Below are 24,959 nucleotides of genomic sequence, written 5' to 3' on the forward strand. Positions count from 1 at the left end.
AATAAATTTATAAATCTCACAAAAAAAAAAAAAAATACACGAAGCGCGTCCTTCCGGCTCATAAGTTTTGGAACTCAGGATTGCGTTCGCGCTAACGTGACGAATTGTCAATAAAAAAAAAATGCGGCTGCTTTCGACCGAAAAGTATGATTTTGTGTGTGTTGGGATAAGAACCGAATGCGAATTCTGCCATGCGCCTACATTATATGGGCGCCAACGGCCATACCATGTTGAGTACACCGGTTCTCGTCCGATCACCGAAGTTAAGCAACATCGGGCGTGGTTAGTACTTGGATGGGTGACCACCTGGGAACACCACGTGCTGTTGGCTCCCTTTCATTTACCTTTTTTTTTTTATACCGCCCTCTTTCCATACCACCGTTCTGTTGTGACAAAGATTCTTGCTTAAGCATTTTAATCTACTGTAATGACCATAAGGTGCGAAATTGCAGTAAATATCTCAGTTTGAGGGAGAATGTGCTAACCAAGTTCGCCAGGAAGTCTTTGAAAACGACAAAACAGTACGAATCGGCAGATGTGTTCTGAAATACGTCAGCGCCTGTTGTTGTGTAGCGGTGTACAATTCCTACTTCGATATGTAATTATAAATTTATTCCTCAGTCGTCTCGTCTCGTCTCGTCATCTCCTGCAGACGTTTCTTGTGCTTGCGCTGTTATATGGGCCACGACCCGAGCGGCAGCGAGCGGCAGTCGAGCAAAGTCGGGACAAGTCGGGACGGGGACAGGGACAGCGATAGGAATGGTGCGAATGCACTGCAAATTACGCAAACACCTCGTCTGAGGCGAGGCGAGGAAGCTCACATCGCCAGCAGTGGCGCCCTCCAACAACACTCTGCCACACCCCGCACAGGCCATACGCCGGTCGGCCGCGCGCCAGCCCTCCTGCGCTGGACACCAGGGACAAGATGCGTCTTCCGCGAGTGTCGAAGGCTGCACGCGCCAAGCGGATGACAGGAGGTGCAACGAGAAGCTGCGCGTCTCACACACACGGCGGCGCGCCCGCTAATTCGGCAGTCGCTCTGCTGGCACGTCGGATTGCAGAAGGAAGTGCTTACAATTACAATTGTGTTCGTGTTTTATGTTGTAAAGTTGTTAGCTTGTAACGATGTAATGTTAATAAATAAATTTATAAATCTCACAAAAAAAAAAAAAAATACACGAAGCGCGTCCTTCCGGCTCATAAGTTTTGGAACTCAGGATTGCGTTCGCGCTAACGTGACGAATTGTCAATAAAAAAAAAATGCGGCTGCTTTCGACCGAAAAGTATGATTTTGTGTGTGTTGGGATAAGAACCGAATGCGAATTCTGCCATGCGCCTACATTATATGGGCGCCAACGGCCATACCATGTTGAGTACACCGGTTCTCGTCCGATCACCGAAGTTAAGCAACATCGGGCGTGGTTAGTACTTGGATGGGTGACCACCTGGGAACACCACGTGCTGTTGGCTCCCTTTCATTTACCTTTTTTTTTTTATACCGCCCTCTTTCCATACCACCGTTCTGTTGTGACAAAGATTCTTGCTTAAGCATTTTAATCTACTGTAATGACCATAAGGTGCGAAATTGCAGTAAATATCTCAGTTTGAGGGAGAATGTGCTAACCAAGTTCGCCAGGAAGTCTTTGAAAACGACAAAACAGTACGAATCGGCAGATGTGTTCTGAAATACGTCAGCGCCTGTTGTTGTGTAGCGGTGTACAATTCCTACTTCGATATGTAATTATAAATTTATTCCTCAGTCGTCTCGTCTCGTCTCGTCATCTCCTGCAGACGTTTCTTGTGCTTGCGCTGTTATATGGGCCACGACCCGAGCGGCAGCGAGCGGCAGTCGAGCAAAGTCGGGACAAGTCGGGACGGGGACAGGGACAGCGATAGGAATGGTGCGAATGCACTGCAAATTACGCAAACACCTCGTCTGAGGCGAGGCGAGGAAGCTCACATCGCCAGCAGTGGCGCCCTCCAACAACACTCTGCCACACCCCGCACAGGCCATACGCCGGTCGGCCGCGCGCCAGCCCTCCTGCGCTGGACACCAGGGACAAGATGCGTCTTCCGCGAGTGTCGAAGGCTGCACGCGCCAAGCGGATGACAGGAGGTGCAACGAGAAGCTGCGCGTCTCACACACACGGCGGCGCGCCCGCTAATTCGGCAGTCGCTCTGCTGGCACGTCGGATTGCAGAAGGAAGTGCTTACAATTACAATTGTGTTCGTGTTTTATGTTGTAAAGTTGTTAGCTTGTAACGATGTAATGTTAATAAATAAATTTATAAATCTCACAAAAAAAAAAAAAAATACACGAAGCGCGTCCTTCCGGCTCATAAGTTTTGGAACTCAGGATTGCGTTCGCGCTAACGTGACGAATTGTCAATAAAAAAAAAATGCGGCTGCTTTCGACCGAAAAGTATGATTTTGTGTGTGTTGGGATAAGAACCGAATGCGAATTCTGCCATGCGCCTACATTATATGGGCGCCAACGGCCATACCATGTTGAGTACACCGGTTCTCGTCCGATCACCGAAGTTAAGCAACATCGGGCGTGGTTAGTACTTGGATGGGTGACCACCTGGGAACACCACGTGCTGTTGGCTCCCTTTCATTTACCTTTTTTTTTTTATACCGCCCTCTTTCCATACCACCGTTCTGTTGTGACAAAGATTCTTGCTTAAGCATTTTAATCTACTGTAATGACCATAAGGTGCGAAATTGCAGTAAATATCTCAGTTTGAGGGAGAATGTGCTAACCAAGTTCGCCAGGAAGTCTTTGAAAACGACAAAACAGTACGAATCGGCAGATGTGTTCTGAAATACGTCAGCGCCTGTTGTTGTGTAGCGGTGTACAATTCCTACTTCGATATGTAATTATAAATTTATTCCTCAGTCGTCTCGTCTCGTCTCGTCATCTCCTGCAGACGTTTCTTGTGCTTGCGCTGTTATATGGGCCACGACCCGAGCGGCAGCGAGCGGCAGTCGAGCAAAGTCGGGACAAGTCGGGACGGGGACAGGGACAGCGATAGGAATGGTGCGAATGCACTGCAAATTACGCAAACACCTCGTCTGAGGCGAGGCGAGGAAGCTCACATCGCCAGCAGTGGCGCCCTCCAACAACACTCTGCCACACCCCGCACAGGCCATACGCCGGTCGGCCGCGCGCCAGCCCTCCTGCGCTGGACACCAGGGACAAGATGCGTCTTCCGCGAGTGTCGAAGGCTGCACGCGCCAAGCGGATGACAGGAGGTGCAACGAGAAGCTGCGCGTCTCACACACACGGCGGCGCGCCCGCTAATTCGGCAGTCGCTCTGCTGGCACGTCGGATTGCAGAAGGAAGTGCTTACAATTACAATTGTGTTCGTGTTTTATGTTGTAAAGTTGTTAGCTTGTAACGATGTAATGTTAATAAATAAATTTATAAATCTCACAAAAAAAAAAAAAAATACACGAAGCGCGTCCTTCCGGCTCATAAGTTTTGGAACTCAGGATTGCGTTCGCGCTAACGTGACGAATTGTCAATAAAAAAAAAATGCGGCTGCTTTCGACCGAAAAGTATGATTTTGTGTGTGTTGGGATAAGAACCGAATGCGAATTCTGCCATGCGCCTACATTATATGGGCGCCAACGGCCATACCATGTTGAGTACACCGGTTCTCGTCCGATCACCGAAGTTAAGCAACATCGGGCGTGGTTAGTACTTGGATGGGTGACCACCTGGGAACACCACGTGCTGTTGGCTCCCTTTCATTTACCTTTTTTTTTTTATACCGCCCTCTTTCCATACCACCGTTCTGTTGTGACAAAGATTCTTGCTTAAGCATTTTAATCTACTGTAATGACCATAAGGTGCGAAATTGCAGTAAATATCTCAGTTTGAGGGAGAATGTGCTAACCAAGTTCGCCAGGAAGTCTTTGAAAACGACAAAACAGTACGAATCGGCAGATGTGTTCTGAAATACGTCAGCGCCTGTTGTTGTGTAGCGGTGTACAATTCCTACTTCGATATGTAATTATAAATTTATTCCTCAGTCGTCTCGTCTCGTCTCGTCATCTCCTGCAGACGTTTCTTGTGCTTGCGCTGTTATATGGGCCACGACCCGAGCGGCAGCGAGCGGCAGTCGAGCAAAGTCGGGACAAGTCGGGACGGGGACAGGGACAGCGATAGGAATGGTGCGAATGCACTGCAAATTACGCAAACACCTCGTCTGAGGCGAGGCGAGGAAGCTCACATCGCCAGCAGTGGCGCCCTCCAACAACACTCTGCCACACCCCGCACAGGCCATACGCCGGTCGGCCGCGCGCCAGCCCTCCTGCGCTGGACACCAGGGACAAGATGCGTCTTCCGCGAGTGTCGAAGGCTGCACGCGCCAAGCGGATGACAGGAGGTGCAACGAGAAGCTGCGCGTCTCACACACACGGCGGCGCGCCCGCTAATTCGGCAGTCGCTCTGCTGGCACGTCGGATTGCAGAAGGAAGTGCTTACAATTACAATTGTGTTCGTGTTTTATGTTGTAAAGTTGTTAGCTTGTAACGATGTAATGTTAATAAATAAATTTATAAATCTCACAAAAAAAAAAAAAAATACACGAAGCGCGTCCTTCCGGCTCATAAGTTTTGGAACTCAGGATTGCGTTCGCGCTAACGTGACGAATTGTCAATAAAAAAAAAATGCGGCTGCTTTCGACCGAAAAGTATGATTTTGTGTGTGTTGGGATAAGAACCGAATGCGAATTCTGCCATGCGCCTACATTATATGGGCGCCAACGGCCATACCATGTTGAGTACACCGGTTCTCGTCCGATCACCGAAGTTAAGCAACATCGGGCGTGGTTAGTACTTGGATGGGTGACCACCTGGGAACACCACGTGCTGTTGGCTCCCTTTCATTTACCTTTTTTTTTTTATACCGCCCTCTTTCCATACCACCGTTCTGTTGTGACAAAGATTCTTGCTTAAGCATTTTAATCTACTGTAATGACCATAAGGTGCGAAATTGCAGTAAATATCTCAGTTTGAGGGAGAATGTGCTAACCAAGTTCGCCAGGAAGTCTTTGAAAACGACAAAACAGTACGAATCGGCAGATGTGTTCTGAAATACGTCAGCGCCTGTTGTTGTGTAGCGGTGTACAATTCCTACTTCGATATGTAATTATAAATTTATTCCTCAGTCGTCTCGTCTCGTCTCGTCATCTCCTGCAGACGTTTCTTGTGCTTGCGCTGTTATATGGGCCACGACCCGAGCGGCAGCGAGCGGCAGTCGAGCAAAGTCGGGACAAGTCGGGACGGGGACAGGGACAGCGATAGGAATGGTGCGAATGCACTGCAAATTACGCAAACACCTCGTCTGAGGCGAGGCGAGGAAGCTCACATCGCCAGCAGTGGCGCCCTCCAACAACACTCTGCCACACCCCGCACAGGCCATACGCCGGTCGGCCGCGCGCCAGCCCTCCTGCGCTGGACACCAGGGACAAGATGCGTCTTCCGCGAGTGTCGAAGGCTGCACGCGCCAAGCGGATGACAGGAGGTGCAACGAGAAGCTGCGCGTCTCACACACACGGCGGCGCGCCCGCTAATTCGGCAGTCGCTCTGCTGGCACGTCGGATTGCAGAAGGAAGTGCTTACAATTACAATTGTGTTCGTGTTTTATGTTGTAAAGTTGTTAGCTTGTAACGATGTAATGTTAATAAATAAATTTATAAATCTCACAAAAAAAAAAAAAAATACACGAAGCGCGTCCTTCCGGCTCATAAGTTTTGGAACTCAGGATTGCGTTCGCGCTAACGTGACGAATTGTCAATAAAAAAAAAATGCGGCTGCTTTCGACCGAAAAGTATGATTTTGTGTGTGTTGGGATAAGAACCGAATGCGAATTCTGCCATGCGCCTACATTATATGGGCGCCAACGGCCATACCATGTTGAGTACACCGGTTCTCGTCCGATCACCGAAGTTAAGCAACATCGGGCGTGGTTAGTACTTGGATGGGTGACCACCTGGGAACACCACGTGCTGTTGGCTCCCTTTCATTTACCTTTTTTTTTTTATACCGCCCTCTTTCCATACCACCGTTCTGTTGTGACAAAGATTCTTGCTTAAGCATTTTAATCTACTGTAATGACCATAAGGTGCGAAATTGCAGTAAATATCTCAGTTTGAGGGAGAATGTGCTAACCAAGTTCGCCAGGAAGTCTTTGAAAACGACAAAACAGTACGAATCGGCAGATGTGTTCTGAAATACGTCAGCGCCTGTTGTTGTGTAGCGGTGTACAATTCCTACTTCGATATGTAATTATAAATTTATTCCTCAGTCGTCTCGTCTCGTCTCGTCATCTCCTGCAGACGTTTCTTGTGCTTGCGCTGTTATATGGGCCACGACCCGAGCGGCAGCGAGCGGCAGTCGAGCAAAGTCGGGACAAGTCGGGACGGGGACAGGGACAGCGATAGGAATGGTGCGAATGCACTGCAAATTACGCAAACACCTCGTCTGAGGCGAGGCGAGGAAGCTCACATCGCCAGCAGTGGCGCCCTCCAACAACACTCTGCCACACCCCGCACAGGCCATACGCCGGTCGGCCGCGCGCCAGCCCTCCTGCGCTGGACGCCAGGGACAAGATGCGTCTTCCGCGAGTGTCGAAGGCTGCACGCGCCAAGCGGATGACAGGAGGTGCAACGAGAAGCTGCGCGTCTCACACACACGGCGGCGCGCCCGCTAATTCGGCAGTCGCTCTGCTGGCACGTCGGATTGCAGAAGGAAGTGCTTACAATTACAATTCTGTTCGTGTTTTATGTTGTAAAGTTGTTAGCTTGTAACGATGTAATGTTAATAAATAAATTTATAAATCTCACAAAAAAAAAAAAAAATACACGAAGCGCGTCCTTCCGGCTCATAAGTTTTGGAACTCAGGATTGCGTTCGCGCTAACGTGACGAATTGTCAATAAAAAAAAAATGCGGCTGCTTTCGACCGAAAAGTATGATTTTGTGTGTGTTGGGATAAGAACCGAATGCGAATTCTGCCATGCGCCTACATTATATGGGCGCCAACGGCCATACCATGTTGAGTACACCGGTTCTCGTCCGATCACCGAAGTTAAGCAACATCGGGCGTGGTTAGTACTTGGATGGGTGACCACCTGGGAACACCACGTGCTGTTGGCTCCCTTTCATTTACCTTTTTTTTTTTTATACCGCCCTCTTTCCATACCACCGTTCTGTTGTGACAAAGATTCTTGCTTAAGCATTTTAATCTACTGTAATGACCATAAGGTGCGAAATTGCAGTAAATATCTCAGTTTGAGGGAGAATGTATTAACCAAGTTCGCCAGGAAGTCTTTGAAAACGACAAAACAGTACGAATCGGCAGATGTGTTCTGAAATACGTCAGCGCCTGTTGTTGTGTAGCGGTGTACAATTCCTACTTCGATATGTAATTATAAATTTATTCCTCAGTCGTCTCGTCTCGTCTCGTCATCTCCTGCAGACGTTTCTTGTGCTTGCGCTGTTATATGGGCCACGACCCGAGCGGCAGCGAGCGGCAGTCGAGCAAAGTCGGGACAAGTCGGGACGGGGACAGGGACAGCGATAGGAATGGTGCGAATGCACTGCAAATTACGCAAACACCTCGTCTGAGGCGAGGCGAGGAAGCTCACATCGCCAGCAGTGGCGCCCTCCAACAACACTCTGCCACACCCCGCACAGGCCATACGCCGGTCGGCCGCGCGCCAGCCCTCCTGCGCTGGACACCAGGGACAAGATGCGTCTTCCGCGAGTGTCGAAGGCTGCACGCGCCAAGCGGATGACAGGAGGTGCAACGAGAAGCTGCGCGTCTCACACACACGGCGGCGCGCCCGCTAATTCGGCAGTCGCTCTGCTGGCACGTCGGATTGCAGAAGGAAGTGCTTACAATTACAATTCTGTTCGTGTTTTATGTTGTAAAGTTGTTAGCTTGTAACGATGTAATGTTAATAAATAAATTTATAAATCTCACAAAAAAAAAAAAAAATACACGAAGCGCGTCCTTCCGGCTCATAAGTTTTGGAACTCAGGATTGCGTTCGCGCTAACGTGACGAATTGTCAATAAAAAAAAAATGCGGCTGCTTTCGACCGAAAAGTATGATTTTGTGTGTGTTGGGATAAGAACCGAATGCGAATTCTGCCATGCGCCTACATTATATGGGCGCCAACGGCCATACCATGTTGAGTACACCGGTTCTCGTCCGATCACCGAAGTTAAGCAACATCGGGCGTGGTTAGTACTTGGATGGGTGACCACCTGGGAACACCACGTGCTGTTGGCTCCCTTTCATTTACCTTTTTTTTTTTATACCGCCCTCTTTCCATACCACCGTTCTGTTGTGACAAAGATTCTTGCTTAAGCATTTTAATCTACTGTAATGACCATAAGGTGCGAAATTGCAGTAAATATCTCAGTTTGAGGGAGAATGTGCTAACCAAGTTCGCCAGGAAGTCTTTGAAAACGACAAAACAGTACGAATCGGCAGATGTGTTCTGAAATACGTCAGCGCCTGTTGTTGTGTAGCGGTGTACAATTCCTACTTCGATATGTAATTATAAATTTATTCCTCAGTCGTCTCGTCTCGTCTCGTCATCTCCTGCAGACGTTTCTTGTGCTTGCGCTGTTATATGGGCCACGACCCGAGCGGCAGCGAGCGGCAGTCGAGCAAAGTCGGGACAAGTCGGGACGGGGACAGGGACAGCGATAGGAATGGTGCGAATGCATTGCAAATTACGCAAACACCTCGTCTGAGGCGAGGCGAGGAAGCTCACATCGCCAGCAGTGGCGCCCTCCAACAACACTCTGCCACACCCCGCACAGGCCATACGCCGGTCGGCCGCGCGCCAGCCCTCCTGCGCTGGACACCAGGGACAAGATGCGTCTTCCGCGAGTGTCGAAGGCTGCACGCGCCAAGCGGATGACAGGAGGTGCAACGAGAAGCTGCGCGTCTCACACACACGGCGGCGCGCCCGCTAATTCGGCAGTCGCTCTGCTGGCACGTCGGATTGCAGAAGGAAGTGCTTACAATTACAATTCTGTTCGTGTTTTATGTTGTAAAGTTGTTAGCTTGTAACGATGTAATGTTAATAAATAAATTTATAAATCTCACAAAAAAAAAAAAAAAATACACGAAGCGCGTCCTTCCGGCTCATAAGTTTTGGAACTCAGGATTGCGTTCGCGCTAACGTGACGAATTGTCAATAAAAAAAAAATGCGGCTGCTTTCGACCGAAAAGTATGATTTTGTGTGTGTTGGGATAAGAACCGAATGCGAATTCTGCCATGCGCCTACATTATATGGGCGCCAACGGCCATACCATGTTGAGTACACCGGTTCTCGTCCGATCACCGAAGTTAAGCAACATCGGGCGTGGTTAGTACTTGGATGGGTGACCACCTGGGAACACCACGTGCTGTTGGCTCCCTTTCATTTACCTTTTTTTTTTTTATACCGCCCTCTTTCCATACCACCGTTCTGTTGTGACAAAGATTCATGCTTAAGCATTTTAATCTACTGTAATGACCATAAGGTGCGAAATTGCAGTAAATATCTCAGTTTGAGGGAGAATGTATTAACCAAGTTCGCCAGGAAGTCTTTGAAAACGACAAAACAGTACGAATCGGCAGATGTGTTCTGAAATACGTCAGCGCCTGTTGTTGTGTAGCGGTGTACAATTCCTACTTCGATATGTAATTATAAATTTATTCCTCAGTCGTCTCGTCTCGTCTCGTCATCTCCTGCAGACGTTTCTTGTGCTTGCGCTGTTATATGGGCCACGACCCGAGCGGCAGCGAGCGGCAGTCGAGCAAAGTCGGGACAAGTCGGGACGGGGACAGGGACAGCGATAGGAATGGTGCGAATGCACTGCAAATTACGCAAACACCTCGTCTGAGGCGAGGCGAGGAAGCTCACATCGCCAGCAGTGGCGCCCTCCAACAACACTCTGCCACACCCCGCACAGGCCATACGCCGGTCGGCCGCGCGCCAGCCCTCCTGCGCTGGACGCCAGGGACAAGATGCGTCTTCCGCGAGTGTCGAAGGCTGCACGCGCCAAGCGGATGACAGGAGGTGCAACGAGAAGCTGCGCGTCTCACACACACGGCGGCGCGCCCGCTAATTCGGCAGTCGCTCTGCTGGCACGTCGGATTGCAGAAGGAAGTGCTTACAATTACAATTCTGTTCGTGTTTTATGTTGTAAAGTTGTTAGCTTGTAACGATGTAATGTTAATAAATAAATTTATAAATCTCACAAAAAAAAAAAAAAATACACGAAGCGCGTCCTTCCGGCTCATAAGTTTTGGAACTCAGGATTGCGTTCGCGCTAACGTGACGAATTGTCAATAAAAAAAAAATGCGGCTGCTTTCGACCGAAAAGTATGATTTTGTGTGTGTTGGGATAAGAACCGAATGCGAATTCTGCCATGCGCCTACATTATATGGGCGCCAACGGCCATACCATGTTGAGTACACCGGTTCTCGTCCGATCACCGAAGTTAAGCAACATCGGGCGTGGTTAGTACTTGGATGGGTGACCACCTGGGAACACCACGTGCTGTTGGCTCCCTTTCATTTACCTTTTTTTTTTTTATACCGCCCTCTTTCCATACCACCGTTCTGTTGTGACAAAGATTCTTGCTTAAGCATTTTAATCTACTGTAATGACCATAAGGTGCGAAATTGCAGTAAATATCTCAGTTTGAGGGAGAATGTATTAACCAAGTTCGCCAGGAAGTCTTTGAAAACGACAAAACAGTACGAATCGGCAGATGTGTTCTGAAATACGTCAGCGCCTGTTGTTGTGTAGCGGTGTACAATTCCTACTTCGATATGTAATTATAAATTTATTCCTCAGTCGTCTCGTCTCGTCTCGTCATCTCCTGCAGACGTTTCTTGTGCTTGCGCTGTTATATGGGCCACGACCCGAGCGGCAGCGAGCGGCAGTCGAGCAAAGTCGGGACAAGTCGGGACGGGGACAGGGACAGCGATAGGAATGGTGCGAATGCACTGCAAATTACGCAAACACCTCGTCTGAGGCGAGGCGAGGAAGCTCACATCGCCAGCAGTGGCGCCCTCCAACAACACTCTGCCACACCCCGCACAGGCCATACGCCGGTCGGCCGCGCGCCAGCCCTCCTGCGCTGGACACCAGGGACAAGATGCGTCTTCCGCGAGTGTCGAAGGCTGCACGCGCCAAGCGGATGACAGGAGGTGCAACGAGAAGCTGCGCGTCTCACACACACGGCGGCGCGCCCGCTAATTCGGCAGTCGCTCTGCTGGCACGTCGGATTGCAGAAGGAAGTGCTTACAATTACAATTCTGTTCGTGTTTTATGTTGTAAAGTTGTTAGCTTGTAACGATGTAATGTTAATAAATAAATTTATAAATCTCACAAAAAAAAAAAAAAATACACGAAGCGCGTCCTTCCGGCTCATAAGTTTTGGAACTCAGGATTGCGTTCGCGCTAACGTGACGAATTGTCAATAAAAAAAAAATGCGGCTGCTTTCGACCGAAAAGTATGATTTTGTGTGTGTTGGGATAAGAACCGAATGCGAATTCTGCCATGCGCCTACATTATATGGGCGCCAACGGCCATACCATGTTGAGTACACCGGTTCTCGTCCGATCACCGAAGTTAAGCAACATCGGGCGTGGTTAGTACTTGGATGGGTGACCACCTGGGAACACCACGTGCTGTTGGCTCCCTTTCATTTACCTTTTTTTTTTTATACCGCCCTCTTTCCATACCACCGTTCTGTTGTGACAAAGATTCTTGCTTAAGCATTTTAATCTACTGTAATGACCATAAGGTGCGAAATTGCAGTAAATATCTCAGTTTGAGGGAGAATGTGCTAACCAAGTTCGCCAGGAAGTCTTTGAAAACGACAAAACAGTACGAATCGGCAGATGTGTTCTGAAATACGTCAGCGCCTGTTGTTGTGTAGCGGTGTACAATTCCTACTTCGATATGTAATTATAAATTTATTCCTCAGTCGTCTCGTCTCGTCTCGTCATCTCCTGCAGACGTTTCTTGTGCTTGCGCTGTTATATGGGCCACGACCCGAGCGGCAGCGAGCGGCAGTCGAGCAAAGTCGGGACAAGTCGGGACGGGGACAGGGACAGCGATAGGAATGGTGCGAATGCATTGCAAATTACGCAAACACCTCGTCTGAGGCGAGGCGAGGAAGCTCACATCGCCAGCAGTGGCGCCCTCCAACAACACTCTGCCACACCCCGCACAGGCCATACGCCGGTCGGCCGCGCGCCAGCCCTCCTGCGCTGGACACCAGGGACAAGATGCGTCTTCCGCGAGTGTCGAAGGCTGCACGCGCCAAGCGGATGACAGGAGGTGCAACGAGAAGCTGCGCGTCTCACACACACGGCGGCGCGCCCGCTAATTCGGCAGTCGCTCTGCTGGCACGTCGGATTGCAGAAGGAAGTGCTTACAATTACAATTCTGTTCGTGTTTTATGTTGTAAAGTTGTTAGCTTGTAACGATGTAATGTTAATAAATAAATTTATAAATCTCACAAAAAAAAAAAAAAAATACACGAAGCGCGTCCTTCCGGCTCATAAGTTTTGGAACTCAGGATTGCGTTCGCGCTAACGTGACGAATTGTCAATAAAAAAAAAATGCGGCTGCTTTCGACCGAAAAGTATGATTTTGTGTGTGTTGGGATAAGAACCGAATGCGAATTCTGCCATGCGCCTACATTATATGGGCGCCAACGGCCATACCATGTTGAGTACACCGGTTCTCGTCCGATCACCGAAGTTAAGCAACATCGGGCGTGGTTAGTACTTGGATGGGTGACCACCTGGGAACACCACGTGCTGTTGGCTCCCTTTCATTTACCTTTTTTTTTTTTATACCGCCCTCTTTCCATACCACCGTTCTGTTGTGACAAAGATTCTTGCTTAAGCATTTTAATCTACTGTAATGACCATAAGGTGCGAAATTGCAGTAAATATCTCAGTTTGAGGGAGAATGTATTAACCAAGTTCGCCAGGAAGTCTTTGAAAACGACAAAACAGTACGAATCGGCAGATGTGTTCTGAAATACGTCAGCGCCTGTTGTTGTGTAGCGGTGTACAATTCCTACTTCGATATGTAATTATAAATTTATTCCTCAGTCGTCTCGTCTCGTCTCGTCATCTCCTGCAGACGTTTCTTGTGCTTGCGCTGTTATATGGGCCACGACCCGAGCGGCAGCGAGCGGCAGTCGAGCAAAGTCGGGACAAGTCGGGACGGGGACAGGGACAGCGATAGGAATGGTGCGAATGCACTGCAAATTACGCAAACACCTCGTCTGAGGCGAGGCGAGGAAGCTCACATCGCCAGCAGTGGCGCCCTCCAACAACACTCTGCCACACCCCGCACAGGCCATACGCCGGTCGGCCGCGCGCCAGCCCTCCTGCGCTGGACGCCAGGGACAAGATGCGTCTTCCGCGAGTGTCGAAGGCTGCACGCGCCAAGCGGATGACAGGAGGTGCAACGAGAAGCTGCGCGTCTCACACACACGGCGGCGCGCCCGCTAATTCGGCAGTCGCTCTGCTGGCACGTCGGATTGCAGAAGGAAGTGCTTACAATTACAATTCTGTTCGTGTTTTATGTTGTAAAGTTGTTAGCTTGTAACGATGTAATGTTAATAAATAAATTTATAAATCTCACAAAAAAAAAAAAAAATACACGAAGCGCGTCCTTCCGGCTCATAAGTTTTGGAACTCAGGATTGCGTTCGCGCTAACGTGACGAATTGTCAATAAAAAAAAAATGCGGCTGCTTTCGACCGAAAAGTATGATTTTGTGTGTGTTGGGATAAGAACCGAATGCGAATTCTGCCATGCGCCTACATTATATGGGCGCCAACGGCCATACCATGTTGAGTACACCGGTTCTCGTCCGATCACCGAAGTTAAGCAACATCGGGCGTGGTTAGTACTTGGATGGGTGACCACCTGGGAACACCACGTGCTGTTGGCTCCCTTTCATTTACCTTTTTTTTTTTTATACCGCCCTCTTTCCATACCACCGTTCTGTTGTGACAAAGATTCTTGCTTAAGCATTTTAATCTACTGTAATGACCATAAGGTGCGAAATTGCAGTAAATATCTCAGTTTGAGGGAGAATGTATTAACCAAGTTCGCCAGGAAGTCTTTGAAAACGACAAAACAGTACGAATCGGCAGATGTGTTCTGAAATACGTCAGCGCCTGTTGTTGTGTAGCGGTGTACAATTCCTACTTCGATATGTAATTATAAATTTATTCCTCAGTCGTCTCGTCTCGTCTCGTCATCTCCTGCAGACGTTTCTTGTGCTTGCGCTGTTATATGGGCCACGACCCGAGCGGCAGCGAGCGGCAGTCGAGCAAAGTCGGGACAAGTCGGGACGGGGACAGGGACAGCGATAGGAATGGTGCGAATGCACTGCAAATTACGCAAACACCTCGTCTGAGGCGAGGCGAGGAAGCTCACATCGCCAGCAGTGGCGCCCTCCAACAACACTCTGCCACACCCCGCACAGGCCATACGCCGGTCGGCCGCGCGCCAGCCCTCCTGCGCTGGACACCAGGGACAAGATGCGTCTTCCGCGAGTGTCGAAGGCTGCACGCGCCAAGCGGATGACAGGAGGTGCAACGAGAAGCTGCGCGTCTCACACACACGGCGGCGCGCCCGCTAATTCGGCAGTCGCTCTGCTGGCACGTCGGATTGCAGAAGGAAGTGCTTACAATTACAATTCTGTTCGTGTTTTATGTTGTAAAGTTGTTAGCTTGTAACGATGTAATGTTAATAAATAAATTTATAAATCTCACAAAAAAAAAAAAAAATACACGAAGCGCGTCCTTCCGGCTCATAAGTTTTGGAACTCAGGATTGCGTTCGCGCTAACGTGACGAATTGTCAATAAAAAAAAAATGCGGCTGCTTTCGACCGAAAAGTATGATTTTGTGTGTGTTGGGATAAGAACCGAATGCGAATTCTGCCATGCGCCTACATTATATGGGCGCCAACGGCCATACCATGTTGAGTACACCGGTTCTCGTCCGATCACCGAAGTTAAGCAACATCGGGCGTGGTTAGTACTTGGATGGGTGACCACCTGGGAACACCACGTGCTGTTGGCTCCCTTTCATTTACCTTTTTTTTTTTATACCGCCCTCTTTCCATACCACCGTTCTGTTGTGACAAAGATTCTTGCTTAAGCATTTTAATCTACTGTAATGACCATAAGGTGCGAAATTGCAGTAAATATCTCAGTTTGAGGGAGAATGTGCTAACCAAGTTCGCCAGGAAGTCTTTGAAAACGACAAAACAGTACGAATCGGCAGATGTGTTCTGAAATACGTCAGCGCCTGTTGTTGTGTAGCGGTGTACAATTCCTACTTCGATATGTAATTATAAATTTATTCCTCAGTCGTCTCGTCTCGTCTCGTCATCTCCTGCAGACGTTTCTTGTGCTTGCGCTGTTATATGGGCCACGACCCGAGCGGCAGCGAGCGGCAGTCGAGCAAAGTCGGGACAAGTCGGGACGGGGACAGGGACAGCGATAGGAATGGTGCGAATGCATTGCAAATTACGCAAACACCTCGTCTGAGGCGAGGCGAGGAAGCTCACATCGCCAGCAGTGGCGCCCTCCAACAACACTCTGCCACACCCCGCACAGGCCATACGCCGGTCGGCCGCGCGCCAGCCCTCCTGCGCTGGACACCAGGGACAAGATGCGTCTTCCGCGAGTGTCGAAGGCTGCACGCGCCAAGCGGATGACAGGAGGTGCAACGAGAAGCTGCGCGTCTCACACACACGGCGGCGCGCCCGCTAATTCGGCAGTCGCTCTGCTGGCACGTCGGATTGCAGAAGGAAGTGCTTACAATTACAATTCTGTTCGTGTTTTATGTTGTAAAGTTGTTAGCTTGTAACGATGTAATGTTAATAAATAAATTTATAAATCTCACAAAAAAAAAAAAAAAATACACGAAGCGCGTCCTTCCGGCTCATAAGTTTTGGAACTCAGGATTGCGTTCGCGCTAACGTGACGAATTGTCAATAAAAAAAAAATGCGGCTGCTTTCGACCGAAAAGTATGATTTTGTGTGTGTTGGGATAAGAACCGAATGCGAATTCTGCCATGCGCCTACATTATATGGGCGCCAACGGCCATACCATGTTGAGTACACCGGTTCTCGTCCGATCACCGAAGTTAAGCAACATCGGGCGTGGTTAGTACTTGGATGGGTGACCACCTGGGAACACCACGTGCTGTTGGCTCCCTTTCATTTACCTTTTTTTTTTTTATACCGCCCTCTTTCCATACCACCGTTCTGTTGTGACAAAGATTCTTGCTTAAGCATTTTAATCTACTGTAATGACCATAAGGTGCGAAATTGCAGTAAATATCTCAGTTTGAGGGAGAATGTATTAACCAAGTTCGCCAGGAAGTCTTTGAAAACGACAAAACAGTACGAATCGGCAGATGTGTTCTGAAATACGTCAGCGCCTGTTGTTGTGTAGCGGTGTACAATTCCTACTTCGATATGTAATTATAAATTTATTCCTCAGTCGTCTCGTCTCGTCTCGTCATCTCCTGCAGACGTTTCTTGTGCTTGCGCTGTTATATGGGCCACGACCCGAGCGGCAGCGAGCGGCAGTCGAGCAAAGTCGGGACAAGTCGGGACGGGGACAGGGACAGCGATAGGAATGGTGCGAATGCACTGCAAATTACGCAAACACCTCGTCTGAGGCGAGGCGAGGAAGCTCACATCGCCAGCAGTGGCGCCCTCCAACAACACTCTGCCACACCCCGCACAGGCCATACGCCGGTCGGCCGCGCGCCAGCCCTCCTGCGCTGGACACCAGGGACAAGATGCGTCTTCCGCGAGTGTCGAAGGCTGCACGCGCCAAGCGGATGACAGGAGGTGCAACGAGAAGCTGCGCGTCTCACACACACGGCGGCGCGCCCGCTAATTCGGCAGTCGCTCTGCTGGCACGTCGGATTGCAGAAGGAAGTGCTTACAATTACAATTCTGTTCGTGTTTTATGTTGTAAAGTTGTTAGCTTGTAACGATGTAATGTTAATAAATAAATTTATAAATCTCACAAAAAAAAAAAAAAAATACACGAAGCGCGTCCTTCCGGCTCATAAGTTTTGGAACTCAGGATTGCGTTCGCGCTAACGTGACGAATTGTCAATAAAAAAAAAATGCGGCTGCTTTCGACCGAAAAGTATGATTTTGTGTGTGTTGGGATAAGAACCGAATGCGAATTCTGCCATGCGCCTACATTATATGGGCGCCAACGGCCATACCATGTTGAGTACACCGGTTCTCGTCCGATCACCGAAGTTAAGCAACATCGGGCGTGGTTAGTACTTGGATGGGTGACCACCTGGGAACACCACGTGCTGTTGGCTCCCTTTCATTTACCTTTTTTTTTTTTATACCGCCCTCTTTCCATACCACCGTTCTGTTGTGACAAAGATTCTTGCTTAAGCATTTTAATCTACTGTAATGACCATAAGGTGCGAAATTGCAGTAAATATCTCAGTTTGAGGGAGAATGTATTAACCAAGTTCGCCAGGAAGTCTTTGAAAACGACAAAACAGTACGAATCGGCAGATGTGTTCTGAAATACGTCAGCGCCTGTTGTTGTGTAGCGGTGTACAATTCCTACTTCGATATGTAATTATAAATTTATTCCTCAGTCGTCTCGTCTCGTCTCGTCATCTCCTGCAGACGTTTCTTGTGCTTGCGCTGTTATATGGGCCACGACCCGAGCGGCAGCGAGCGGCAGTCGAGCAAAGTCGGGACAAGTCGGGACGGGGACAGGGACAGCGATAGGAATGGTGCGAATGCACTGCAAATTACGCAAACACCTCGTCTGAGGCGAGGCGAGGAAGCTCACATCGCCAGCAGTGGCGCCCTCCAACAACACTCTGCCACACCCCGCACAGGCCATACGCCGGTCGGCCGCGCGCCAGCCCTCCTGCGCTGGACGCCAGGGACAAGATGCGTCTTCCGCGAGTGTCGAAGGCTGCACGCGCCAAGCGGATGACAGGAGGTGCAACGAGAAGCTGCGCGTCTCACACACACGGCGGCGCGCCCGCTAATTCGGCAGTCGCTCTGCTGGCACGTCGGATTGCAGAAGGAAGTGCTTACAATTACAATTCTGTTCGTGTTTTATGTTGTAAAGTTGTTAGCTTGTAACGATGTAATGTTAATAAATAAATTTATAAATCTCACAAAAAAAAAAAAAAATACACGAAGCGCGTCCTTCCGGCTCATAAGTTTTGGAACTCAGGATTGCGTTCGCGCTAACGTGACGAATTGTCAATAAAAAAAAAATGCGGCTGCTTTCGACCGAAAAGTATGATTTTGTGTGTGTTGGGATAAGAACCGAATGCGAATTCTGCCATGCGCCTACATTATATGGGCGCCAACGGCCATACCATGTTGAGTACACCGGTTCTCGTCCGATCACCGAAGTTAAACAACATCGGGCGTGGTTAGTACTTGGATGGGTGACCACCTGGGAACACCACGTGCTGTTGGCTCCCTTTCATTTACCTTTTTTTTTTTTATACCGCCCTCTTTCCATACCACCGTTCTGTTGTGACAAAGATTCTTGCTTAAGCATTTTAATCTACTGTAATGACCATAAGGTGCGAAATTGCAGTAAATATCTCAGTTTGAGGGAGAATGTATTAACCAAGTTCGCCAGGAAGTCTTTGAAAACGACAAAACAGTACGAATCGGCAGATGTGTTCTGAAATACGTCAGCGCCTGTTGTTGTGTAGCGGTGTACAATTCCTACTTCGATATGTAATTATAAATTTATTCCTCAGTCGTCTCGTCTCGTCTCGTCATCTCCTGCAGACGTTTCTTGTGCTTGCGCTGTTATATGGGCCACGACCCGAGCGGCAGCGAGCGGCAGTCGAGCAAAGTCGGGACAAGTCGGGACGGGGACAGGGACAGCGATAGGAATGGTGCGAATGCACTGCAAATTACGCAAACACCTCGTCTGAGGCGAGGCGAGGAAGCTCACATCGCCAGCAGTGGCGCCCTCCAACAACACTCTGCCACACCCCGCACAGGCCATACGCCGGTCGGCCGCGCGCCAGCCCTCCTGCGCTGGACACCAGGGACAAGATGCGTCTTCCGCGAGTGTCGAAGGCTGCACGCGCCAAGCGGATGACAGGAGGTGCAACGAGAAGCTGCGCGTCTCACACACACGGCGGCGCGCCCGCTAATTCGGCAGTCGCTCTGCTGGCACGTCGGATTGCAGAAGGAAGTGCTTACAATTACAATTCTGTTCGTGTTTTATGTTGTAAAGTTGTTAGCTTGTAACGATGTAATGTTAATAAATAAATTTATAAATCTCACAAAAAAAAAAAAAAATACACGAAGCGCGTCCTTCCGGCTCATAAGTTTTGGAACTCAGGATTGCGTTCGCGCTAACGTGACGAATTGTCAATAAAAAAAAAATGCGGCTGCTTTCGACCGAAAAGTATGATTTTGTGTGTGTTGGGATAAGAACCGAATGCGAATTCTGCCATGCGCCTACATTATATGGGCGCCAACGGCCATACCATGTTGAGTACACCGGTTCTCGTCCGATCACCGAAGTTAAGCAACATCGGGCGTGGTTAGTACTTGGATGGGTGACCACCTGGGAACACCACGTGCTGTTGGCTCCCTTTCATTTACCTTTTTTTTTTTATACCGCCCTCTTTCCATACCACCGTTCTGTTGTGACAAAGATTCTTGCTTAAGCATTTTAATCTACTGTAATGACCATAAGGTGCGAAATTGCAGTAAATATCTCAGTTTGAGGGAGAATGTGCTAACCAAGTTCGCCAGGAAGTCTTTGAAAACGACAAAACAGTACGAATCGGCAGATGTGTTCTGAAATACGTCAGCGCCTGTTGTTGTGTAGCGGTGTACAATTCCTACTTCGATATGTAATTATAAATTTATTCCTCAGTCGTCTCGTCTCGTCTCGTCATCTCCTGCAGACGTTTCTTGTGCTTGCGCTGTTATATGGGCCACGACCCGAGCGGCAGCGAGCGGCAGTCGAGCAAAGTCGGGACAAGTCGGGACGGGGACAGGGACAGCGATAGGAATGGTGCGAATGCACTGCAAATTACGCAAACACCTCGTCTGAGGCGAGGCGAGGAAGCTCACATCGCCAGCAGTGGCGCCCTCCAACAACACTCTGCCACACCCCGCACAGGCCATACGCCGGTCGGCCGCGCGCCAGCCCTCCTGCGCTGGACACCAGGGACAAGATGCGTCTTCCGCGAGTGTCGAAGGCTGCACGCGCCAAGCGGATGACAGGAGGTGCAACGAGAAGCTGCGCGTCTCACACACACGGCGGCGCGCCCGCTAATTCGGCAGTCGCTCTGCTGGCACGTCGGATTGCAGAAGGAAGTGCTTACAATTACAATTCTGTTCGTGTTTTATGTTGTAAAGTTGTTAGCTTGTAACGATGTAATGTTAATAAATAAATTTATAAATCTCACAAAAAAAAAAAAAAATACACGAAGCGCGTCCTTCCGGCTCATAAGTTTTGGAACTCAGGATTGCGTTCGCGCTAACGTGACGAATTGTCAATAAAAAAAAAATGCGGCTGCTTTCGACCGAAAAGTATGATTTTGTGTGTGTTGGGATAAGAACCGAATGCGAATTCTGCCATGCGCCTACATTATATGGGCGCCAACGGCCATACCATGTTGAGTACACCGGTTCTCGTCCGATCACCGAAGTTAAGCAACATCGGGCGTGGTTAGTACTTGGATGGGTGACCACCTGGGAACACCACGTGCTGTTGGCTCCCTTTCATTTACCTTTTTTTTTTTATACCGCCCTCTTTCCATACCACCGTTCTGTTGTGACAAAGATTCTTGCTTAAGCATTTTAATCTACTGTAATGACCATAAGGTGCGAAATTGCAGTAAATATCTCAGTTTGAGGGAGAATGTGCTAACCAAGTTCGCCAGGAAGTCTTTGAAAACGACAAAACAGTACGAATCGGCAGATGTGTTCTGAAATACGTCAGCGCCTGTTGTTGTGTAGCGGTGTACAATTCCTACTTCGATATGTAATTATAAATTTATTCCTCAGTCGTCTCGTCTCGTCTCGTCATCTCCTGCAGACGTTTCTTGTGCTTGCGCTGTTATATGGGCCACGACCCGAGCGGCAGCGAGCGGCAGTCGAGCAAAGTCGGGACAAGTCGGGACGGGGACAGGGACAGCGATAGGAATGGTGCGAATGCATTGCAAATTACGCAAACACCTCGTCTGAGGCGAGGCGAGGAAGCTCACATCGCCAGCAGTGGCGCCCTCCAACAACACTCTGCCACACCCCGCACAGGCCATACGCCGGTCGGCCGCGCGCCAGCCCTCCTGCGCTGGACACCAGGGACAAGATGCGTCTTCCGCGAGTGTCGAAGGCTGCACGCGCCAAGCGGATGACAGGAGGTGCAACGAGAAGCTGCGCGTCTCACACACACGGCGGCGCGCCCGCTAATTCGGCAGTCGCTCTGCTGGCACGTCGGATTGCAGAAGGAAGTGCTTACAATTACAATTCTGTTCGTGTTTTATGTTGTAAAGTTGTTAGCTTGTAACGATGTAATGTTAATAAATAAATTTATAAATCTCACAAAAAAAAAAAAAAATACACGAAGCGCGTCCTTCCGGCTCATAAGTTTTGGAACTCAGGATTGCGTTCGCGCTAACGTGACGAATTGTCAATAAAAAAAAAATGCGGCTGCTTTCGACCGAAAAGTATGATTTTGTGTGTGTTGGGATAAGAACCGAATGCGAATTCTGCCATGCGCCTACATTATATGGGCGCCAACGGCCATACCATGTTGAGTACACCGGTTCTCGTCCGATCACCGAAGTTAAGCAACATCGGGCGTGGTTAGTACTTGGATGGGTGACCACCTGGGAACACCACGTGCTGTTGGCTCCCTTTCATTTACCTTTTTTTTTTTTATACCGCCCTCTTTCCATACCACCGTTCTGTTGTGACAAAGATTCTTGCTTAAGCATTTTAATCTACTGTAATGACCATAAGGTGCGAAATTGCAGTAAATATCTCAGTTTGAGGGAGAATGTATTAACCAAGTTCGCCAGGAAGTCTTTGAAAACGACAAAACAGTACGAATCGGCAGATGTGTTCTGAAATACGTCAGCGCCTGTTGTTGTGTAGCGGTGTACAATTCCTACTTCGATATGTAATTATAAATTTATTCCTCAGTCGTCTCGTCTCGTCTCGTCATCTCCTGCAGACGTTTCTTGTGCTTGCGCTGTTATATGGGCCACGACCCGAGCGGCAGCGAGCGGCAGTCGAGCAAAGTCGGGACAAGTCGGGACGGGGACAGGGACAGCGATAGGAATGGTGCGAATGCACTGCAAATTACGCAAACACCTCGTCTGAGGCGAGGCGAGGAAGCTCACATCGCCAGCAGTGGCGCCCTCCAACAACACTCTGCCACACCCCGCACAGGCCATACGCCGGTCGGCCGCGCGCCAGCCCTCCTGCGCTGGACACCAGGGACAAGATGCGTCTTCCGCGAGTGTCGAAGGCTGCACGCGCCAAGCGGATGACAGGAGGTGCAACGAGAAGCTGCGCGTCTCACACACACGGCGGCGCGCCCGCTAATTCGGCAGTCGCTCTGCTGGCACGTCGGATTGCAGAAGGAAGTGCTTACAATTACAATTCTGTTCGTGTTTTATGTTGTAAAGTTGTTAGCTTGTAACGATGTAATGTTAATAAATAAATTTATAAATCTCACAAAAAAAAAAAAAAATACACGAAGCGCGTCCTTCCGGCTCATAAGTTTTGGAACTCAGGATTGCGTTCGCGCTAACGTGACGAATTGTCAATAAAAAAAAAATGCGGCTGCTTTCGACCGAAAAGTATGATTTTGTGTGTGTTGGGATAAGAACCGAATGCGAATTCTGCCATGCGCCTACATTATATGGGCGCCAACGGCCATACCATGTTGAGTACACCGGTTCTCGTCCGATCACCGAAGTTAAGCAACATCGGGCGTGGTTAGTACTTGGATGGGTGACCACCTGGGAACACCACGTGCTGTTGGCTCCCTTTCATTTACCTTTTTTTTTTTATACCGCCCTCTTTCCATACCACCGTTCTGTTGTGACAAAGATTCTTGCTTAAGCATTTTAATCTACTGTAATGACCATAAGGTGCGAAATTGCAGTAAATATCTCAGTTTGAGGGAGAATGTGCTAACCAAGTTCGCCAGGAAGTCTTTGAAAACGACAAAACAGTACGAATCGGCAGATGTGTTCTGAAATACGTCAGCGCCTGTTGTTGTGTAGCGGTGTACAATTCCTACTTCGATATGTAATTATAAATTTATTCCTCAGTCGTCTCGTCTCGTCTCGTCATCTCCTGCAGACGTTTCTTGTGCTTGCGCTGTTATATGGGCCACGACCCGAGCGGCAGCGAGCGGCAGTCGAGCAAAGTCGGGACAAGTCGGGACGGGGACAGGGACAGCGATAGGAATGGTGCGAATGCATTGCAAATTACGCAAACACCTCGTCTGAGGCGAGGCGAGGAAGCTCACATCGCCAGCAGTGGCGCCCTCCAACAACACTCTGCCACACCCCGCACAGGCCATACGCCGGTCGGCCGCGCGCCAGCCCTCCTGCGCTGGACACCAGGGACAAGATGCGTCTTCCGCGAGTGTCGAAGGCTGCACGCGCCAAGCGGATGACAGGAGGTGCAACGAGAAGCTGCGCGTCTCACACACACGGCGGCGCGCCCGCTAATTCGGCAGTCGCTCTGCTGGCACGTCGGATTGCAGAAGGAAGTGCTTACAATTACAATTCTGTTCGTGTTTTATGTTGTAAAGTTGTTAGCTTGTAACGATGTAATGTTAATAAATAAATTTATAAATCTCACAAAAAAAAAAAAAAAATACACGAAGCGCGTCCTTCCGGCTCATAAGTTTTGGAACTCAGGATTGCGTTCGCGCTAACGTGACGAATTGTCAATAAAAAAAAAATGCGGCTGCTTTCGACCGAAAAGTATGATTTTGTGTGTGTTGGGATAAGAACCGAATGCGAATTCTGCCATGCGCCTACATTATATGGGCGCCAACGGCCATACCATGTTGAGTACACCGGTTCTCGTCCGATCACCGAAGTTAAGCAACATCGGGCGTGGTTAGTACTTGGATGGGTGACCACCTGGGAACACCACGTGCTGTTGGCTCCCTTTCATTTACCTTTTTTTTTTTTATACCGCCCTCTTTCCATACCACCGTTCTGTTGTGACAAAGATTCTTGCTTAAGCATTTTAATCTACTGTAATGACCATAAGGTGCGAAATTGCAGTAAATATCTCAGTTTGAGGGAGAATGTATTAACCAAGTTCGCCAGGAAGTCTTTGAAAACGACAAAACAGTACGAATCGGCAGATGTGTTCTGAAATACGTCAGCGCCTGTTGTTGTGTAGCGGTGTACAATTCCTACTTCGATATGTAATTATAAATTTATTCCTCAGTCGTCTCGTCTCGTCTCGTCATCTCCTGCAGACGTTTCTTGTGCTTGCGCTGTTATATGGGCCACGACCCGAGCGGCAGCGAGCGGCAGTCGAGCAAAGTCGGGACAAGTCGGGACGGGGACAGGGACAGCGATAGGAATGGTGCGAATGCACTGCAAATTACGCAAACACCTCGTCTGAGGCGAGGCGAGGAAGCTCACATCGCCAGCAGTGGCGCCCTCCAACAACACTCTGCCACACCCCGCACAGGCCATACGCCGGTCGGCCGCGCGCCAGCCCTCCTGCGCTGGACACCAGGGACAAGATGCGTCTTCCGCGAGTGTCGAAGGCTGCACGCGCCAAGCGGATGACAGGAGGTGCAACGAGAAGCTGCGCGTCTCACACACACGGCGGCGCGCCCGCTA

At 49.4% G+C, this 24,959-nt stretch overlaps 22 non-coding genes across 22 annotated transcripts; all 22 read left to right on the forward strand.

The window, feature by feature from the left end:
• Positions 1–212: 212 nt before the first annotated feature.
• Positions 213–331, forward strand: LOC124554372. Its single transcript, XR_006968354.1, has one exon. It is a non-coding gene; the product is annotated as a 5S ribosomal RNA (ribosomal RNA).
• A 1,020-nt stretch (positions 332–1,351) lies between these two features.
• On the forward strand, positions 1,352–1,470 carry LOC124554374. The gene has a single exon (XR_006968355.1). It is a non-coding gene; the product is annotated as a 5S ribosomal RNA (ribosomal RNA).
• A 1,020-nt stretch (positions 1,471–2,490) lies between these two features.
• LOC124554375 lies at positions 2,491–2,609 on the forward strand. The gene has a single exon (XR_006968356.1). It is a non-coding gene; the product is annotated as a 5S ribosomal RNA (ribosomal RNA).
• A 1,020-nt stretch (positions 2,610–3,629) lies between these two features.
• LOC124554376 lies at positions 3,630–3,748 on the forward strand. The gene has a single exon (XR_006968357.1). It is a non-coding gene; the product is annotated as a 5S ribosomal RNA (ribosomal RNA).
• A 1,020-nt stretch (positions 3,749–4,768) lies between these two features.
• LOC124554377 lies at positions 4,769–4,887 on the forward strand. Its single transcript, XR_006968358.1, has one exon. It is a non-coding gene; the product is annotated as a 5S ribosomal RNA (ribosomal RNA).
• Positions 4,888–5,907: 1,020 nt separating this feature from the next.
• On the forward strand, positions 5,908–6,026 carry LOC124554378. Its single transcript, XR_006968359.1, has one exon. It is a non-coding gene; the product is annotated as a 5S ribosomal RNA (ribosomal RNA).
• Positions 6,027–7,046: 1,020 nt separating this feature from the next.
• Positions 7,047–7,165, forward strand: LOC124554379. Its single transcript, XR_006968361.1, has one exon. It is a non-coding gene; the product is annotated as a 5S ribosomal RNA (ribosomal RNA).
• Positions 7,166–8,186: 1,021 nt separating this feature from the next.
• Positions 8,187–8,305, forward strand: LOC124554381. The gene has a single exon (XR_006968363.1). It is a non-coding gene; the product is annotated as a 5S ribosomal RNA (ribosomal RNA).
• A 1,021-nt stretch (positions 8,306–9,326) lies between these two features.
• LOC124554382 lies at positions 9,327–9,445 on the forward strand. Its single transcript, XR_006968364.1, has one exon. It is a non-coding gene; the product is annotated as a 5S ribosomal RNA (ribosomal RNA).
• Positions 9,446–10,466: 1,021 nt separating this feature from the next.
• Positions 10,467–10,585, forward strand: LOC124554383. The gene has a single exon (XR_006968365.1). It is a non-coding gene; the product is annotated as a 5S ribosomal RNA (ribosomal RNA).
• A 1,021-nt stretch (positions 10,586–11,606) lies between these two features.
• On the forward strand, positions 11,607–11,725 carry LOC124554386. Its single transcript, XR_006968366.1, has one exon. It is a non-coding gene; the product is annotated as a 5S ribosomal RNA (ribosomal RNA).
• A 1,021-nt stretch (positions 11,726–12,746) lies between these two features.
• Positions 12,747–12,865, forward strand: LOC124554387. Its single transcript, XR_006968367.1, has one exon. It is a non-coding gene; the product is annotated as a 5S ribosomal RNA (ribosomal RNA).
• Positions 12,866–13,886: 1,021 nt separating this feature from the next.
• LOC124554388 lies at positions 13,887–14,005 on the forward strand. Its single transcript, XR_006968368.1, has one exon. It is a non-coding gene; the product is annotated as a 5S ribosomal RNA (ribosomal RNA).
• A 1,021-nt stretch (positions 14,006–15,026) lies between these two features.
• On the forward strand, positions 15,027–15,145 carry LOC124554389. The gene has a single exon (XR_006968369.1). It is a non-coding gene; the product is annotated as a 5S ribosomal RNA (ribosomal RNA).
• A 1,021-nt stretch (positions 15,146–16,166) lies between these two features.
• Positions 16,167–16,285, forward strand: LOC124554390. The gene has a single exon (XR_006968370.1). It is a non-coding gene; the product is annotated as a 5S ribosomal RNA (ribosomal RNA).
• Positions 16,286–17,307: 1,022 nt separating this feature from the next.
• On the forward strand, positions 17,308–17,426 carry LOC124554391. The gene has a single exon (XR_006968372.1). It is a non-coding gene; the product is annotated as a 5S ribosomal RNA (ribosomal RNA).
• Positions 17,427–18,447: 1,021 nt separating this feature from the next.
• Positions 18,448–18,566, forward strand: LOC124554408. The gene has a single exon (XR_006968388.1). It is a non-coding gene; the product is annotated as a 5S ribosomal RNA (ribosomal RNA).
• Positions 18,567–19,587: 1,021 nt separating this feature from the next.
• Positions 19,588–19,706, forward strand: LOC124554392. The gene has a single exon (XR_006968373.1). It is a non-coding gene; the product is annotated as a 5S ribosomal RNA (ribosomal RNA).
• Positions 19,707–20,726: 1,020 nt separating this feature from the next.
• LOC124554394 lies at positions 20,727–20,845 on the forward strand. Its single transcript, XR_006968375.1, has one exon. It is a non-coding gene; the product is annotated as a 5S ribosomal RNA (ribosomal RNA).
• Positions 20,846–21,865: 1,020 nt separating this feature from the next.
• On the forward strand, positions 21,866–21,984 carry LOC124554395. Its single transcript, XR_006968376.1, has one exon. It is a non-coding gene; the product is annotated as a 5S ribosomal RNA (ribosomal RNA).
• Positions 21,985–23,005: 1,021 nt separating this feature from the next.
• On the forward strand, positions 23,006–23,124 carry LOC124554397. The gene has a single exon (XR_006968377.1). It is a non-coding gene; the product is annotated as a 5S ribosomal RNA (ribosomal RNA).
• Positions 23,125–24,145: 1,021 nt separating this feature from the next.
• Positions 24,146–24,264, forward strand: LOC124554398. Its single transcript, XR_006968378.1, has one exon. It is a non-coding gene; the product is annotated as a 5S ribosomal RNA (ribosomal RNA).
• The last annotated feature ends 695 nt before the right edge of the window (positions 24,265–24,959 follow it).

The sequence above is a fragment of the Schistocerca americana genome, chromosome 11, assembly GCF_021461395.2.
Source record: "Schistocerca americana isolate TAMUIC-IGC-003095 chromosome 11, iqSchAmer2.1, whole genome shotgun sequence".
Taxonomy (NCBI): Eukaryota; Metazoa; Arthropoda; class Insecta; order Orthoptera; family Acrididae; genus Schistocerca; species Schistocerca americana.